This window comes from Apium graveolens, chromosome 2 (assembly GCF_009905375.1).
Source record: "Apium graveolens cultivar Ventura chromosome 2, ASM990537v1, whole genome shotgun sequence".
NCBI classification, from domain to species: Eukaryota; Viridiplantae; Streptophyta; class Magnoliopsida; order Apiales; family Apiaceae; genus Apium; species Apium graveolens.
In genome coordinates, this window is record NC_133648.1 from 215,764,329 (window position 1) to 215,781,052 (window position 16,724).

The following is a 16,724-nucleotide window of genomic DNA, read 5'->3' on the forward strand; positions in this document are numbered from 1 at the left end:
TTAAGGCGAATATGTTTTTGGTGTGTCTAACCCTGACGCCTTAGAGGTGTTATATAGGTGTAGATAGACTTGTGCGCTACTCTTTTCCATAATTAAATATCATTAATTATGGAATCGGTGTAATACTTGCAAGCTACTCTATTCCATAAATAATCTGAAACAGAATCAGATTAAATATATCAAGACATACACCATATCAATTAATCTGAAACAAAACCAAATTAATTTATGCCATAATATTTGAGCCAAATTCTAATGGAAAATAATAATTTCCATTATTAAGAGAATATCATCATATCTCACGCATCTTTTAGTCATAATGCTCAAAAAATATGACTTACCAATATGGGACTTATACCCATATTTTCCAACAGGTCATTCTATTATATTTAAAATATGACACTTAATATTATATTTAAAACAAGACATGTAAAATTACTCGCCTATCAATTCTATTATTATTTAAAATAGGACACTTATATTTAGACACTTAAATTATATTTAAAACATGAGATCTAAAATTAATCGACTATCAATTCTATTTATTTAATGTAGGACACTTATATTATTTTTATCTATATCTATACTATTATATTAAATATGAAATATTGAAAATTTGGTTGTCGGTCGTTGTTGACCGTTAGATTTATTTTTAAAATTAGTATTATTTAAGAGATATAAAGTTTGAATCATGCCGACAACATATTAAATTATAAAAAAAAATTATTATTTTTAACAGGTATAATCGAAATTAGAATTTACAACATATATGATAAAAAACCATGCATCGTACGGGTTATATACTAATCTATATTATACTATTATAAGCAGAACACCCTTTGGTAGTCGGTTGTTCGGTATAGTTATTTGGTACGACAAATAACAACCGTCAGATCTAAATTCAGATAGATGAGAACCGTTGGATGCAATAATAAATATTATATATTAATAATGTACAAAATTGTCTACAAATTTTATACAAAGGCCACTATTATTATAATTATCCATTATAGTTGTACGCCCTCAACTAATTTTCATTTGTTTATCTAAAAATTGTACGGTTTTTTGTTGGGCAAATACAAAAATCTTATTATTTTACTGTACTGGTTATTACTATGTATTTACTTTTTATTTTTTAATAAAAATATTTTTATTTTTATGTTTTATAATTTTATTGTAGTATGTATTTATTTTTATATTTTAATAGTAGTATAGTTTTTTAAAAATACACTGGTTAGATGTTTAACTTTTTATATTAAGTTATTAAATAAAATAATTTTATTATAAAAATCACAACAAATATAATTGATAAAAAGTAATAAAAAACTATAACATAACGAACAACCGACTAAATAGTAAAATTATATGTCTCAATAAAATTAACAAAAATCTCAATAAAAAAATCATAGAATAAGTGTGTTCACAATAAAAATACCTAACTTAGATCAAATGAAAAAGAACATATTTCATAACTTTTCAACTTAAACATCTCATTTATTATTTTTATTCTCTTTGATTTCTAGAATATGAGGATATAAGCTGGTATGTAGAAAAGAATATGATGAGAATATTATTTCAAAAATATAATATATGTTATACAAAATTATAATACATGTTAAATAACATAATATTTGTAACCGTTCTCATAATATATAATATTATAATTTATTTTGCAAGTATTGTCTTATTATTAAAATAAAAAAATTATAATTTTTTTGTGGTATAGAATATTTTAATTTTGTGAGTAGAACTTGATTACTTGTAAGTAGATAATTTTGGTCAAATTTTAATAGTAATATAAAAGAGAAATAAAATGTAAGAAATAAATAATAATAAGATGAAAATAATTTGTAGGCTAACACTTTCGCATCATTATGTACAAATATTTTATAGCCACTTCTGTAAAATTAGTCATACTAGCCTAACAACTCGTGCATCTATTTTGTAGCCACTTCTGTAACATTACTCATACTAGCCTAACAACCCGTGCGATGCACGGGTTCATTATATTTTTATATTATTATTAATAATATTTTTTTGGATCATTAACTTATTAGTATATGTATAAATAATAAATATAGATATTTGTTACTGACGAGATTCGAATCTTAATATTGGGTAGTATATAATAAATAATATAATATTTGTTGTGGTGGGGGTTCGCAACCTGAGAACTTTAGTAATGTATAAACAATAATATAAATATTCGTTGTTGGCCGGTTCGAACCTGTGAGCTTGAGTAGTATATATATATCTTTAGTATTTAAATGTAACGGTCATGATCACTTGGTTAAAAAGATCCGACGATCATAAATGGGGATAAACAAACCAATCAAAACAGGTACACCAAATTACCAAATTATACCCCAGTTATTACACTATAGTATAGATATAGATTTAAATAGGATCAAATGTATTAGAGGTGTTCACAGTTGCTGAGTTTAATTTGAGTAACCTATCTCAGAGTTTTAATAAAATAAAAAGATTTTTCTGCATTTTTATTCAGTTTTTTTCTCTTGTATTAGAGCCACTTGAGCATCCTATCATCTCAGTTCAGTTACAATTGCATCTCTTAATGTTTGAAATTTTATCAGTCAAGAATTGATTGATCATCTCATCTCACCAAATTCAGTCCCCACTCCATCAAACACAGCTCCAGAAAATTTTGAACCAGTTTTGACTGAATCACACAAAGCATGGCGCAAGTCTAATCCTCTTCTTCGGAGAGGGATCATTGGTACATTATCAGAAGAAGCTCATGGACTTGCTGTCGGCATAGAAATAGCATATTTCATATGGGAAGTTTTAAAAGACTCCTATGCACAAGATTCACAAGAACGAGAATTTACATTACGCCAATAAATCATTTATCTTTGTAAAGATGAAGATAAAAAATTTGCAGATCATACTCGCACATTTAAGGGCAGTGTGATAATCTTGCATGTATTGGAAACCCTGTTGCAGATAAGAAAAAGGTATTTTACCTTCTTGCAACTCTCGGTCCTCAATACGAGACTTTTACAATCACCATGATGAGGCCTCCAAGACCAACTCACACTGAACTAGTGCCACAACTCCAGAGTTTGGATCATCGACGGAATTGGTTTTCGAATAATACAACAGATGGCACAGCTAGGCAAATGAGTTCCCGTTAGCTTTCTACGGACAACAACAGAACTCTCAATAAAGGTCTGTCACATAATATGCGGATATGCTGACAGCTGATAACTCTAATCGATTCACATCAATGGGACGTGGATTTCAACCTCAACAACCCAGATATGATAATAAAAATAATTAGAGCAATTCAACAATGATTTCAAGGCTACGTCGTCCATCGATGACTCCTGCTGAAAGGGACATGTATCGTGAAGAAAAATGTCAATATTGTGGAACTTGTCTGTCATATTGCAAAGATATGTTGGTGACTGCCAAAGAAATCAAGTTGATAAGTGATGAGATTCCTCAAGCTCTTGCAGCTCTTACCTTGGACAACACTATTTCAGACACGGAATGGACAACTGACACGGGGGCTTATAATCACATTACAGATAAGCTCTTGAGTCTGCTAATCGTTAATCAAATATATATATATATATATATGTGAATATAGCTGTTTAACAAATAACTCAGAGAAAAAACACACAGAGAACAATTGCCCAACGACTTGTTTATTATTCAATACAGCAATACCAGATATAAAGACTTGCCAAAACAGATTGCCCAACCACTTGTTTATTATTCAATACAGCAATACCAGATATAAAGACTTGCCAAAACAGAGTTGGCTACAAAATAGGAACCTGCTATCAACTAAACTCCTATAAATACTCCAGCACTAAGTTTATTCAACTAGTCCTACAAACTCTCCACAAAGAAACATACTACTAAATCAACTAATATTGGACAAACTTATTCCCTAGAAAAACAATCAAATAACATTAAGCAAAATAACAGTTAAGTTTAAGATTAAAACTAACAATCTCCCCCTAAATCTTAAACTTATTCACTGAATTCCTTAAACCCCATTAGCTGCCTCATACGCTCGAATTTTACTGTAGTCATGGCCTTTGTAAGAATATCCGCACGATGAAGCTCTCCTCGGACATGCTTGATGATTATCTCCCCTTTATCAACACATTCGCGTATAAAGTGATAGCGAATGTCAATGTGTTTACTACGACCATGAAACATTGGATTTTTGGCCAAGTCAATTGCGGACTTGTTGTCAATATATATCACTACTGCTTCATCTTGACACCCAAAACATGACCAAGAACATTCTTTACCCAAATACCTTGGCAGGCTACTGCAGTTGCAGCCATGAACTCTGCCTCACACGATTATAATGCAACACATCGTTGTTTCTAACTAACCCATGTAATGAGCTTTCATTCAAGTAGAACACTACCCCACCTGTGCTCTTTCGTTCATACAAATGACCCGCCAAATCACTGTCTGAAAATCCAGATAACTCATTATTCCTGCCATCCTTCGTATACACAATGCCAAAGTTTATCGTCCCTTTGATGTATCGTAAAATTTTCTTTGCTGCATTCTGATGCATCTCGGTTGGACGTTCCATGTATCTACTAATCACACCCACAACATAGGCAATATCAAGCCTGGTATGAACCAGGTATCTTAAGCCTCCCACCCATCGACTTATACTGAGTGCTATTAACTGGTACACCATGCTCATCCTTATTAATCTGATCCTTAGGATACATGGGATATTTTCCTGAATTACACTTAGACATACCAGCTCTTCAAGTATCTTTTTGGCATACCCAGACTTCTTTAACTCAATATAGTCCTTCCCTTAATCCACTTCGATTCCCAGATAGTAATTCAATTTCCCAGGTCACTCATTTCGAACTTGTTACTCATTTGAGCTTGAATTTCTTGATAACTCCCAAGTTTGTACCTGTGACCAACAAATCATCAACGTATACACTTATGATCAGCATATCATTACCTTCCTTTTAGAGTATACCGCATGTTCGTAGGGACACCTGGTAAACACATCTCCTCAAGACACTGATTAAGTTTTGAGTACCATGCACGTGGAGCTTGTCTAAGCCCAAACAACGCCTTTAGAAGCTTGTACACCATATGTTCTTTACCCCTTTGACGTACCCCTCTGGTTGAGCCACATATACCTCTTATTGATTTCTCCATTCAAGAATGTTGTTTTTACATCTGTATGATGTACCTCCCAAGAGTTTGGGCTGCTAATGCCAATAACAATCGAACCGTCTCTAGTCGAGTCACGGGCGTAAAATTTCTTCAAAATCAACACCTTGTTCTTGTGTATACCATTTGGCCACCAAACGAGCTTTGTGCTTCACTATATTACCCTTCGCATCTTTCTTTAATTTGTAAATCCACTCAGCCCAATCACCTTCTGATTCTTTGGCAACTCTGTCAATACCCACGTACTATTTTGTTCGATCGACTTCATCTCTTGCTGCATTGCCAAGTTCTACTCCTTTTCGCCTGCTGCTTGGTTATAAGTATTTGGTTCCTCGACTCCCATTAAGTACAACTCGTCTTCTAGTTCTACTTCACGTGCTTCAGCATAAACATCTGTCAGGGACCTGTATTTTCTCGTCGGGTTACTGTCATCATAATTATCATAATCCTGATAATTTATTGGAGATTGCGAGCTCGGTGAATCCTGATAGTTTGATGGAGATTGCGAACCTGGTGACGAGTTCTCAGTGTCATCACTATCTGTTGCTTCTTCATTTACTTCTTCTCCATCTGTTTGCTCCGTGTTCAGTTCATCAAGATTCCTTTCATACGAACCCACACAGAGAATGTGTATGACTCTTAATTCTCATTTTTACTCAGCTCTTCCCATGACCATGATTCTGCTTCATCAAAAATTACATCATGACTCACATGAACTTATTTGCAATTGGATCATAAAGCTTATATGCCTTCGTTCCAGGCTCTTTCCCAAGATTTATAACCCTTTTGCTCCTATCATCCATCTTTTTGGTGGATACACTCGGAATTTTCATGTGTGCAACACACCCAAATACACGTATATGATTTATATTTGGTTTTACTCCACTCCATGCTTCATATGGCGTTACTCCGGACAGTGCTCTTGTTGGAAGTCGATTCAATACATAGACAGCATGCCTTACTGCTTCTCCCCAAAATTCTCCCGGCATATTTGTCTCTTTCAAGAAACTCCTAGCCATCTCAACAACACTTCTATTTCTCCGTTCCACCACACCATTTTGCTGAGGCGAATATGGTGCATGATAAGTGGCATTTTATACCACTTAGAACGTCTTAAAATGGGCTTAAATTGGTGTCTTGAAATCAAGTATTTTGTGTATTTGATACGTTTTTCTAGTGTTTATGCATTTCAGGGTATTAGTTGTATTTCGGGGAGGAATCATCAAGAATAAGCCTTGGCAGTGTTCACCATTGCGAGGGGAAAGAAACGGGCAGATTACGCGAAGAAACGGAGCAAAAATCAGATTTTTTCCAGTAGAGGTCTGAGCGCCCGCTCAGCATTGCTAGCGGCCGCGCAGCAAGTTGAGCGCCCGCTCAACTATGCTGAGCGGGCCGCGCAGGGTCGGGAGAAAAAGACAATTATTTAGGACTTCTACTTCTGTTTGGTTTCCACTTCTATGTAATCTGAGTTTTATGGGACTATTATGTAAGTAGATTTGAGACGTTTTCACAAGTGTGGATTAAAAGAAGATTGTGTTTGTACGCAAGAAGCGAAGGAGATAAGGAAGAAGACCGATTTAGCACACCGCAACGAAGAGGAAGCATATCTTCTTGTGATTCTTGTTTCGTTGTAACGTTGGATGCTAGTTTTCTTGCTTTGAACTTATTTACTCTTGTGACGTACTCTGTTTTAATATAATTAGTTTAGTTATTATTTTCTTGTGTTTGTTTGTCATGATTTCATATGAACCCATGATGACGATAAGTTCTATTATGGGCTAATCGTGATCATGGGGTTGCAACGGATTTATTATGGAATTCTTTAGTTAATCGTTTAATACTTTAGTGTGTGATGATTGCATGATATCTAGTATGGGTTGTGCGTATTCGTCTTATGTGCGTCGCGAACATATAAGATAGGGTGTTAATCTCTTGTGAAGCGACGGTGGATCTTGAGATTTAGAACTTGCCATGCTAGCATAGGTTCATGTACGTTGTGCATGATTAGTGGGTAATTCTAACAGTTTTATTTGCCCTATATAATCAAAAGGAATAACTTGTGCTTAAATCGTTGTGTTGTCAATTTCTGTAGACATATAGGAACTCAACATAATTGATGACTATTCAACTTCTATCTTAATTGTGGATGCTTGGCAGAATGGTATTAGTACAATGAAAGTTGGCTTTTATCAGTTTCGTGTTATTCGATTAATATCATCAATGTCACATGCTAAAGGTAATAACAATGGCTATAGAAGGAAGTAATAATGAAGTTGTGATCTCATGAGTGTTTTATTATTGATAAATTGAAGTGTTAGTTAAGTGATTAATTAAGTAGTTAATTATAGTTAATATTTAATCAACAATTTTAAGTGTTAGTGTCTTAACATTGAGAAGTAATCATACATTGGTGAGTGAGTTTAATTAGACAATAATTTAGTCTGAGTCTCTGAGGGAACGAACTAGAAAATATTCTATATTACTTGCGAACGCGTATACTTGCGTGAATATTAGCGCGTGTTTTCGCCCTAACAAGTTTTTGGCGCCGCTGCCGGGGACTCGGCGTATTTGTTTAGTTTATGTACTTACCATCATTGGTCATTAGGACTCAGTGATTAGGACGTAGTAGTTACTTATTTTTCCGGTTGTGTTTCAGGTACTTTAGCAAGCGTTTATGCAAACTCGTTCTCGTGCTCGCAAGAGGACTTTAGATACAGCTGAGGAGACAGACGAAGTTCTTGATATTCCGGAGAAGTTAGATTTTGAGGATTCGGATTCAGGAACTGAGCAGAAAGAACCAGTAAACATGGGAGATCGTATTGTTCAAGCTGATCCAGCTCTTATGGATTTTTCTCGGCCTAAAATTGATGACATTCAGTCAAGCATCCTTCATCCGGCTATTCAAGCTAACACCTTTGAAATCAAGCCGGACACTATTCAGATGGTGCAGAATTCTGTTTCTTTTGGAGGAGCGGCAACTGAAGACCCCAACATGCACATAAGGAATTTTGTCGAGATCTGCAGTACTTTTAAGTATAATGGCGTGACTGATGAGGCTTTCAAGTTGAGGCTTTTCCCATTCTCACTGAGGGACAAGGCTAAAGACTGGTTACATTCTGAACCAGCTGGGTCCATCACTAGGTGGCAAGATCTTGCACAAAAGTTTCTGGTGAAGTTTTATCCGATGGCAAAGACTGCTGCTATGAGGAGTGCTCTTACTCAGTTTGCGCAGCAACCTACAGAATCTATGTGCGAGGCTTGGGAACGCTACAAGGAAATGTTGAGAAAATGTCCACATCATGGAATGCCGGATTGGATGGTGATAACTGGTTTCTATAATGGTTTGGGGGCCCAATCTCGGCCCATGCTCGATGCAGCAGCTGGAGGCGCCTTATGGGCTAAAAGCTATACTGAGGCGTATAATCTTATAGAGACGATGGCTGCAAATGAGCATCAAAACCCAACTCAGAGGATGATGTCAGGCAAGGTAGCAGGTATTCTGGAAGTTGATGCAGCCACCGCTATTGCAGCCCAGCTCCAAGCGCTATCAATGAAGGTTGATTCTCTGGCTACATATGGAGTTAGTCAAATAGCTATGGTTTGTGAGCTTTGTGCAGGTTCTCATGCTACGGATCAGTGTTCTCTTGTCAACGAATCTGTTCAGTATGTGAATAATTATCAGCGACAACAGCAGCCTGTGCCAGCGATCTATCATCCTAACAACAGAAATCATCCAAATTTCAGCTGGGGGAATAATCAGAATGTTATTCAGCCACCATATCAGCAAGGAGTGAGTAAACAGTTTAACCCACCTGGATTCCAGCAACCACAGCAGTATGCTACAAGGCAATCATATCCTCAACAGGGAAGTACAGCTGCACCTACTAGTGCTGATTTTGAGGAACTTAAGCTGTTGTGCAAGAGTCAGGCGGTTTCTATCAAGACCTTGGAAAATCAAATCGGTCAATTAGCCAATGCAGTGCTCAATCGTCAACCTGGCACTCTTCCCAGTGACACGGAAGTACCGGGCAGGAAGGAAGCTAAAGAGCAAGTCAAGGCTATTACCTTAAGGTCTGGAAAAGTGGCTGATGCTGAAAAGGCAAAAGAAGTAGAAGCTGAAATTAGAGATGAAGAATCTAAGCAAAAGGAGAAAGCGGCGGAACCAAGGAAGACTACTGTTGAACACACTCTGCCTGAGGCTAATACAGGGGAGAAACAGCTCTATCCTCCACCACCTTTTCCTAAGAGATTGCAGCAACAAAAGCTGGATAGACAGTTCGGGAAGTTTCTGGAGGTGTTCAAGAAACTTCAAATCAATATACCTTTCGCTGAGGCTCTGGAACAAATGCCTAGTTATGCGAAGTTTATGAAGACTATTCTTTCAAGGAAGGTGAAACTGGATGACCTTGAAACCGTTGCTCTCACGGAAGAATGCAGCGCTGTTCTGCAGCAAAAGTTACCACCAAAACTGAAAGATCCAGGAAGCTTCACCATTCCTTGCACCATTGGCAATTTGACTTTTGACAAGTGCCTTTGTGATTTGGGAGCAAGCATTAATCTGATGCCGTTGTCGATCTTTAAAAAGCTGGATCTGCCTGATCCAAAACCCACATACATGTCGCTACAATTGGCTGACCGTTCCATTACTTACCCAAGGGGCATAGTTGAGGATGTGCTTGTCAAGGTGGATAAGCTCTTCTTTCCTGCAGATTTTGTTATTCTGGATTTTGAGGAAGATAAGAAGATTCCCATAATCTTGGGAAGGCCTTTCTTAGCTACTGGCCGTACCTTGATAGATGTGCAAAAAGGTGAACTTACTATGCGGGTCCAAGATCAGGATGTGACCTTCAACGTATTCAAGGCAATGAAATTCCCTACAGAAGATGAGGAGTGCTTAAAATTGGATGTGATTGATTCTGCGGTTACTTCGGAACTCGATCGCATGCTAATGTCTGATGCATTGGAAAAGGCCTTAGTGGGGGATTTTGACAGCGATGATGAAGATGGCAACGAGCAATTACAATATTTGAACGCTTCTCCCTGGAAGCGAAAGCTGGACATACCATTTGAATCTCTTGGTACTTCTGACCTTAAGAATGCTGAAGGGAAGCTCAAACCATCAATAGAGGAAGCACCTACCTTGGAGCTCAAGCCATTACCTGAACACTTGAGGTATGCTTTTTTAGGTGATTCATCTACGTTACCTGTTATTATTTCATCTGACCTTTCAGGTAGTGAGGAAAACAAGCTCTTAAGGATTTTGAGAGAATTCAAATCGGCTATAGGATGGACCATAGCAGACATCAAGGGGATAAGTCCTTCATATTGTATGCATAAAATTCTGCTAGAGGAAGGTAGTAAGCCAACTGTGGAACAGCAGCGAAGACTGAATCCCATCATGAAGGAAGTGGTGAAGAAAGAAATTCTGAAATGGCTGGATGCAGGCATCATTTATCCTATTTCTGACAGCTCGTGGGTTAGCCCCGTACAATGTGTACCTAAGAAAGGAGGTATCACTGTGGTCGCAAATGAAAAGAATGAGCTCATCCCTACTCGAACAGTTACAGGATGGAGAGTATGCATGGATTATAGAAAATTGAACAAAGCCACAAGGAAGGATCACTTCCCTCTTCCATTTATTGATCAGATGCTTGACAGATTAGCGGGTCATGAGTATTTTTTTCTTCTGGATGGTTATTCCGGGTATAATCAGATTTCTATTGCACCAGAGGATCAGGAAAAGACTACCTTCACTTGTCCATTTGGCACGTTTGCTTTTCACAGAGTTTCGTTTGGGTTATGTGGCGCCCAGGCCACTTTTCAGAGATGTATAATGGCTATATTCTCTGACATGATTGGAAATAACGTCGAAGTGTTCATGGATGACTTCTCCATCTTTGGACACTCATATGATGAATGTTTGAATAATCTGCGCGCCGTACTCAAAAGATGCGTGGAAACTAATTTGGTGCTCAATTGGGAGAAATGTCATTTTATGGTGCGTGAAGGCATTATCCTTGGGCATAAGGTCTCTAGCAAGGGTCTGGAGGTGGACAAGGCCAAGGTGGGAGTCATTGAAAATCTTCCCCCGCCTAATTATGTGAAAGGAATCCGTAGTTTTCTTGGTCATGCGGGTTTTTATCGGCGATTCATCAAGGACTTTTCAAAGATATCTAAGCCATTGTGCAATTTGCTTGAGAAAGATGTGCCTTTCAAATTTGATGATGAATGTTTGGCAGCATTCAAGACTCTCAAGAAGAGTTTGATCACTGCACCAGTTATTACAGCACCAGATTGGACATAACCGTTTGAGATGATGTGTGATGCGAGTGATTATGCGGTAGGTGCAGTTCTGGGACAGCGCAAGAAAAACCTCTTCCATGTGGTCTACTATGCGAGTAAGACTTTAAATGGTGCCCAGTTGAACTGCACCACTACTGAGAAGGAGCTTTTGGCTATAGTCTTTGGTTTTGAGAAATTTCGATCGTATCTACTTGGTACGAAAGTAACAGTATTCACTAATCATGCAGCTATTCGCTATCTAGTTTCCAAGAAGGATTCGAAGCCGAGACTCATTCGTTGGGTGCTTTTACTTCAGGAATTTGAGTTAGAGATCAAAGATAGAAAAGGTACTGAGAATCAAGTAGCTGACCATCTCTCTAGATTGGAGAATCCCGATTCTACTTCACAGGATAGGACGTTAATCAATGAATCTTTTCTGGATGAGCAGTTGTTTGCAATTCAGGAGGAAGAACCATGGTTTGCAGATATTGTAAACTATCTCGTCAGCAATATAATACCTCCTAATTTGACATCCACTCAAAAGAAGAAGTTTCTGCATGAGGTGAAGTGGTATATGTGGGATGAACCATATTTGTTTAGACAGGGAGCTGACCAGATCATCAGGAGATGTATCCCGTTCTGTGAGACGGAGGGGATATTACGAGACTGCCATTCCACGGTTTATGGTGGACACTATGGTGGTGAGAAGACGGCAGCTCGTATTCTGGAAGCAGGTTTTTTCTGGCCTACTTTGTTCAAGGATGCTCATCAGTTTGTTTTAAGGTGTGATTGTTGCCAAAGAGTGGGAAATTTGTCAAGGAAGGATGAGATGCCATTAAATGTGATGCTTGAAGTCGAGGTCTTTGATGTGTGGGGAATCAATTTCATGGGGCCTTTTATCGCGTCTTGCAATAATCAGTACATCTTGCTGGCAGTCGATTATATCTCAAAATGGGTCGAAGTTAAAGCTTTACCGACAAATGATGCAAAGGTAGTGCTAAATTTTCTTCATAAGCAAATTTTCACAAGGTTTGGAACACCTCGGGTAATCATAAGTGATGAAGGATCGCATTTTTGTAACCGTAAGTTCACTTCTATGATGCAACGTTATAATGTGAATCATCGAGTAGCTACTGCCTATCATCCGCAAACAAATGGTCAAGCGGAAGTGTCTAACAGAGAGATAAAGCGCATTCTAGAGAAGGTTGTTTGTCCATCAAGGAAGGATTGGTCTTTAAAGCTCGATGAAGCTGTTTGGGCTTACAGAACAGCATACAAAACTCCACTTGGGATGTCACCGTTTCAGTTGGTGTACGGTAAGGGATGTCATCTACCTGCGGAGCTTGAGCATAAGGCCTACTGGGCATTGAAGAAGTTGAACCTGGATTTAGATGCAGCTGGTAAGAAAAGAATGCTTCAGCTTAATGAACTTGATGAATTTCGACTTCAAGCGTACGAGAATAACAAAATGTATAAGGAAAAGGTGAAGAGGTGGCACGATAGGAAGCTATATCCTAAGTTATTTGTGCCAGGGCAACAAGTTCTTTTATTCAACTCTCGGCTCCAACTTTTTCCTGGGAAGTTGAAATCAAGGTGGTCTGGACCTTTTATTGTCAAAACTGTGTTTCCACATGGAGCGGTGGAAATTTTTGAGAATGATCCGGACCAAGCATTCAAGGTTAACGGTCAGCGATTGAAGCACTACTATGGGGACATGGCAAACCGAGAAGTGGTTAGTGCCATTTTGTTGACTACTTGAGAAGGGTACGAAACGTCAAGCTAATGACGAAAAAGAAGCGTTGCGTGGGAGGCAACCCATGAATTGTTGTTACAGGAACCCTTAGAAGTTAATAACCTATTCAAAAACACAAAAAAATCAGAAAACAGGGGCTGAAAAAAAAAATTCCAGTGACCCCCTGAGCGCCCGCTCAGCTTTGCTGAACGACCGCTCAGGGGTCGAGTACCAGAATTTTTTTACAGTTCAGAAAAAAAAACACAAAAATAGTTTTAGCCCATAAACCCACGATTTGTTCCCACTACCCCATCATTTTACCCCTTAATTCCCAAACCCTAATCTAATCCACACCCTATATATACATACACCTATCCTACATATCTCCCACAAAACTTCCTACATTTAAACCCTCTCACAAACATCAAAAATCAGTTCTTACACACTTTTATTCACGAATCAATGGCACCCAAGAGAGCACGCACTATTGACAGCAGCAGCACAGTTCCTACTGCTGATTCATCGAGGGGTACTGCTGCAAGGCCTCGGTTAACTGACAGAGCCGCAGAGGAGGAGTACACTAGGCTGTTGGGGAAGCCGATTCTGAAGGAGAGGGGGTTTTTACCATCGGGGAGGGATGGTGAGTTGTTGCCCATGATTACAGAGAGGGGGTGGATAGCTTTTTGTGAGTCACCCGAAGCGGTACCGATGAGCGTTGTTCGCGAGTTCTACGCGAACGCGAAGGCCGAAAAGAATGGGTTTTCTGTGGTCCGTGGGCTGACGGTTGATTATCATCCTGCGGCGATTCGCTGTGTGATTGGACAGCGAGAGAGGAAGCCCGAGGAGGAGAACTGGAATGAAAAGACTGCTGAGGATTTTGACTTGGATTTGATTTGTGCGACTCTCTGTCGACCGGGCACAGTTTGGACCTGCAGGACCGGCACTAATGAGTATCGTCACTTTCAGGCAATCGCCATGAACATGTATGCCCGTGCATGGAATGCATTTATTTGTGCTAATATTTTGCCTTCTTTGCATGCACACGAGGTCACAGTTGAGAGAGCACAGTTGTTGTGGGGAATTCTGAATGAGGAATACTATATGGACCTTGGTGAGTTTATCTACCAAGGAATTCTGAAGTTTTTTAGGGGAGCGAAGCATATGAACATCCCTTATGCATCTACGGTTACGAAGCTATGCCGAGCAGTGGGAGTGAGCTGGCCGGCTCATGAGCAGTTGCAGTTGCCAGCAGCTCCGATTGATTCTGGCACTCTGAATGGGATGCAGGAGTGGACCGGTGGTGAGCCTGAGGAGCATGGGCTGGGTTATCGTCTTCCAGGAGGGCGTCCAGCAGGAGGTGCTACTATGGCTAGGCCAGGGCATGATGAGGCTGGTTCTTCGAGAGCTCAGGAGGGTGCTGGGATGGTTGATGCCCAGTATAGGAGGCTTTCACGGCGGATGGATGCCATGTATGAGACGCAGAGCAGGTTTGCTCAGGAGCTCACCCTTGTGTTAGGGACTGCTTTTTGAGGCCTTGGAGCTGATATCCAGTGGCCAGTTTTTGGTGAGGACTCTGCATACCCGCCACCTGATACTCCACCCACTGAGGGTGATGATGATGATGACTCCGAGTAGGTATACCCTGTGTTCCTTTCTACTACTTTCACTGAGGACAGTGAAGATTTTTAGTTTGGGGGTGGTAGTTAAGGAATATTGTGTGTGTGTCATATAGTTGCATATTCATGATAGTTTAGTTCATATAGTTGCATAATTTATGCCATATAGTTTTTTTTGTTATGAATGTCATGTAGCTCATGCATTTACCATGATCCCTTTTGTAATGATTTATCAACTGAATTGTGATATTGATGCGAGTGTAGTGATAGCATTAAAGTGATATTAAGTCATGTAGGTTGATATGCATGCTAGAAACAATTATAAGTCCACTAAGTCTTAGAGAATGCGTAAGGGCTAGATTGTAGTTATGATTTGGTTGTTTACAAGGTCAATCTACTTATTATGCTTAGAATTCGATTATAGGTTCTTAGTGATAAAGGCATGAAAAAGAAAAAAAAAATCTTTGGAGAAAAAAATATGGAAGTTGTTGTTAGTTGTGGCTAGGCGTCAAATGGCTAGTAGCCAGCTCGCATATGGTGCGAGTAGTCTAGGGTTGAGCAAGAAGGAGCGAAATGCACTTGCTCAGAAGTTAAAAAAAAAAAAATTAGTTTATGCATAATTGATCAAGAGTGTGCTCTTTGGTATTCGAGTTATTAAGTTCTTAGGGGACTTTGTGCCTAGTGACCTAAGGCTTTTAGAGTCTGGGATCCGCTAACCTAACGCTCGTTACATGGATACCATTGTATAAGTCTTTTGTGGACCTCACTCATTGCACGGTCAAATAAGCATTTGAGTTATATATAAAAAGCACGATTCCGTAATAAGCTCCAGAGTTCTTGTAGTGTTGTATATCACTTTGTGCCTAGAATTTTTTATTCTTTGTATAATCGTAGGATTGCCTTGAGGATAGTCTAGTCATAGTAATTGGTCTAGTTCTGAAGCATATCTGTTAAGCATTTGCACACACCACGTTTCTGGTTGTATGTCCGTTTGCATGAGTTTATTGATCTTTAGTTGTCTAACTGCATTTGTTGAGATGTGGCAATTTGGTTGGTTAATTGTAGTAAGGGAGATCGCTGCATTTTCATATAGATTGCATTCATGCATGTTTTTATTTGTTTTTGAGTCTGTGACGCTTGAGGGCAAGCATCGATTTAAGTTTGGGGGTGTGATAAGTGGCATTTTATACCACTTAGAACGTCTTAAAATGGCTTAAATTGGTGTCTTGAAATCAAGTATTTTGTGTATTTGATGCGTTTTTCTAGTGTTTATGCATTTCAGGGTTTTAGTTGCATTTCGGGGGAGGAATCATCAAGAATAAGCCTTGGCATGTGTTCACCATTGCGAGAGGAAAGAAACGGGCAGATTACGGCGAAGAAACGGAGCAAAATCAGATTTTTTCCAGTAGAGGTCTGAGCGCCCGCTCAGCATTGCTGAGCGGCCGCGCAGGGTCGGGAAAAAAGACAAATTATTTTAGGACTTCTACTTCTGTTTGGTTTCCACTTCTATGTAATCTGAGTTTTATGGGACTATTATATAAGTAGATTTGAGACGTTTTCACAAGTGTGGATTAAAAAGAAGATTGTGTTTTTACGCAAGAAGCGAAGGAGATAAAGAAGAAGACCGATTTAGCACACCGCAACGAAGAGGAAGCTTATCTTCTTGTGATTCTTGTTTCGTTGTAACGTTGGATGCTAGTTTTCTTGCTTTAAACTTATTTACTCTTGTGACGTACTCTGTTTTAATATAATTAGTTAGTTATTATTTTCTTGTGTTTGTTTATCATGATTTCATATGAACCCATGATGACGATAAGTTCTATTATGGGCTAATCGTGATCATGGGGTTGTAACGGATTTATTATGGAATTTTTTAGTTAATCGTTTAATACTTTAGT

The 16,724-nt window shown here is 38.6% G+C and overlaps 1 non-coding gene across 1 annotated transcript; it reads right to left on the reverse strand.

Annotated features, from left to right (window-relative positions):
- Positions 1-8,395: 8,395 nt before the first annotated feature.
- On the reverse strand, positions 8,396-8,502 carry LOC141709552 (small nucleolar RNA R71). The gene has a single exon (XR_012570121.1). It is a non-coding gene; the product is annotated as a small nucleolar RNA R71 (small nucleolar RNA).
- Between the last annotated feature and the right edge of the window lie 8,222 nt (positions 8,503-16,724).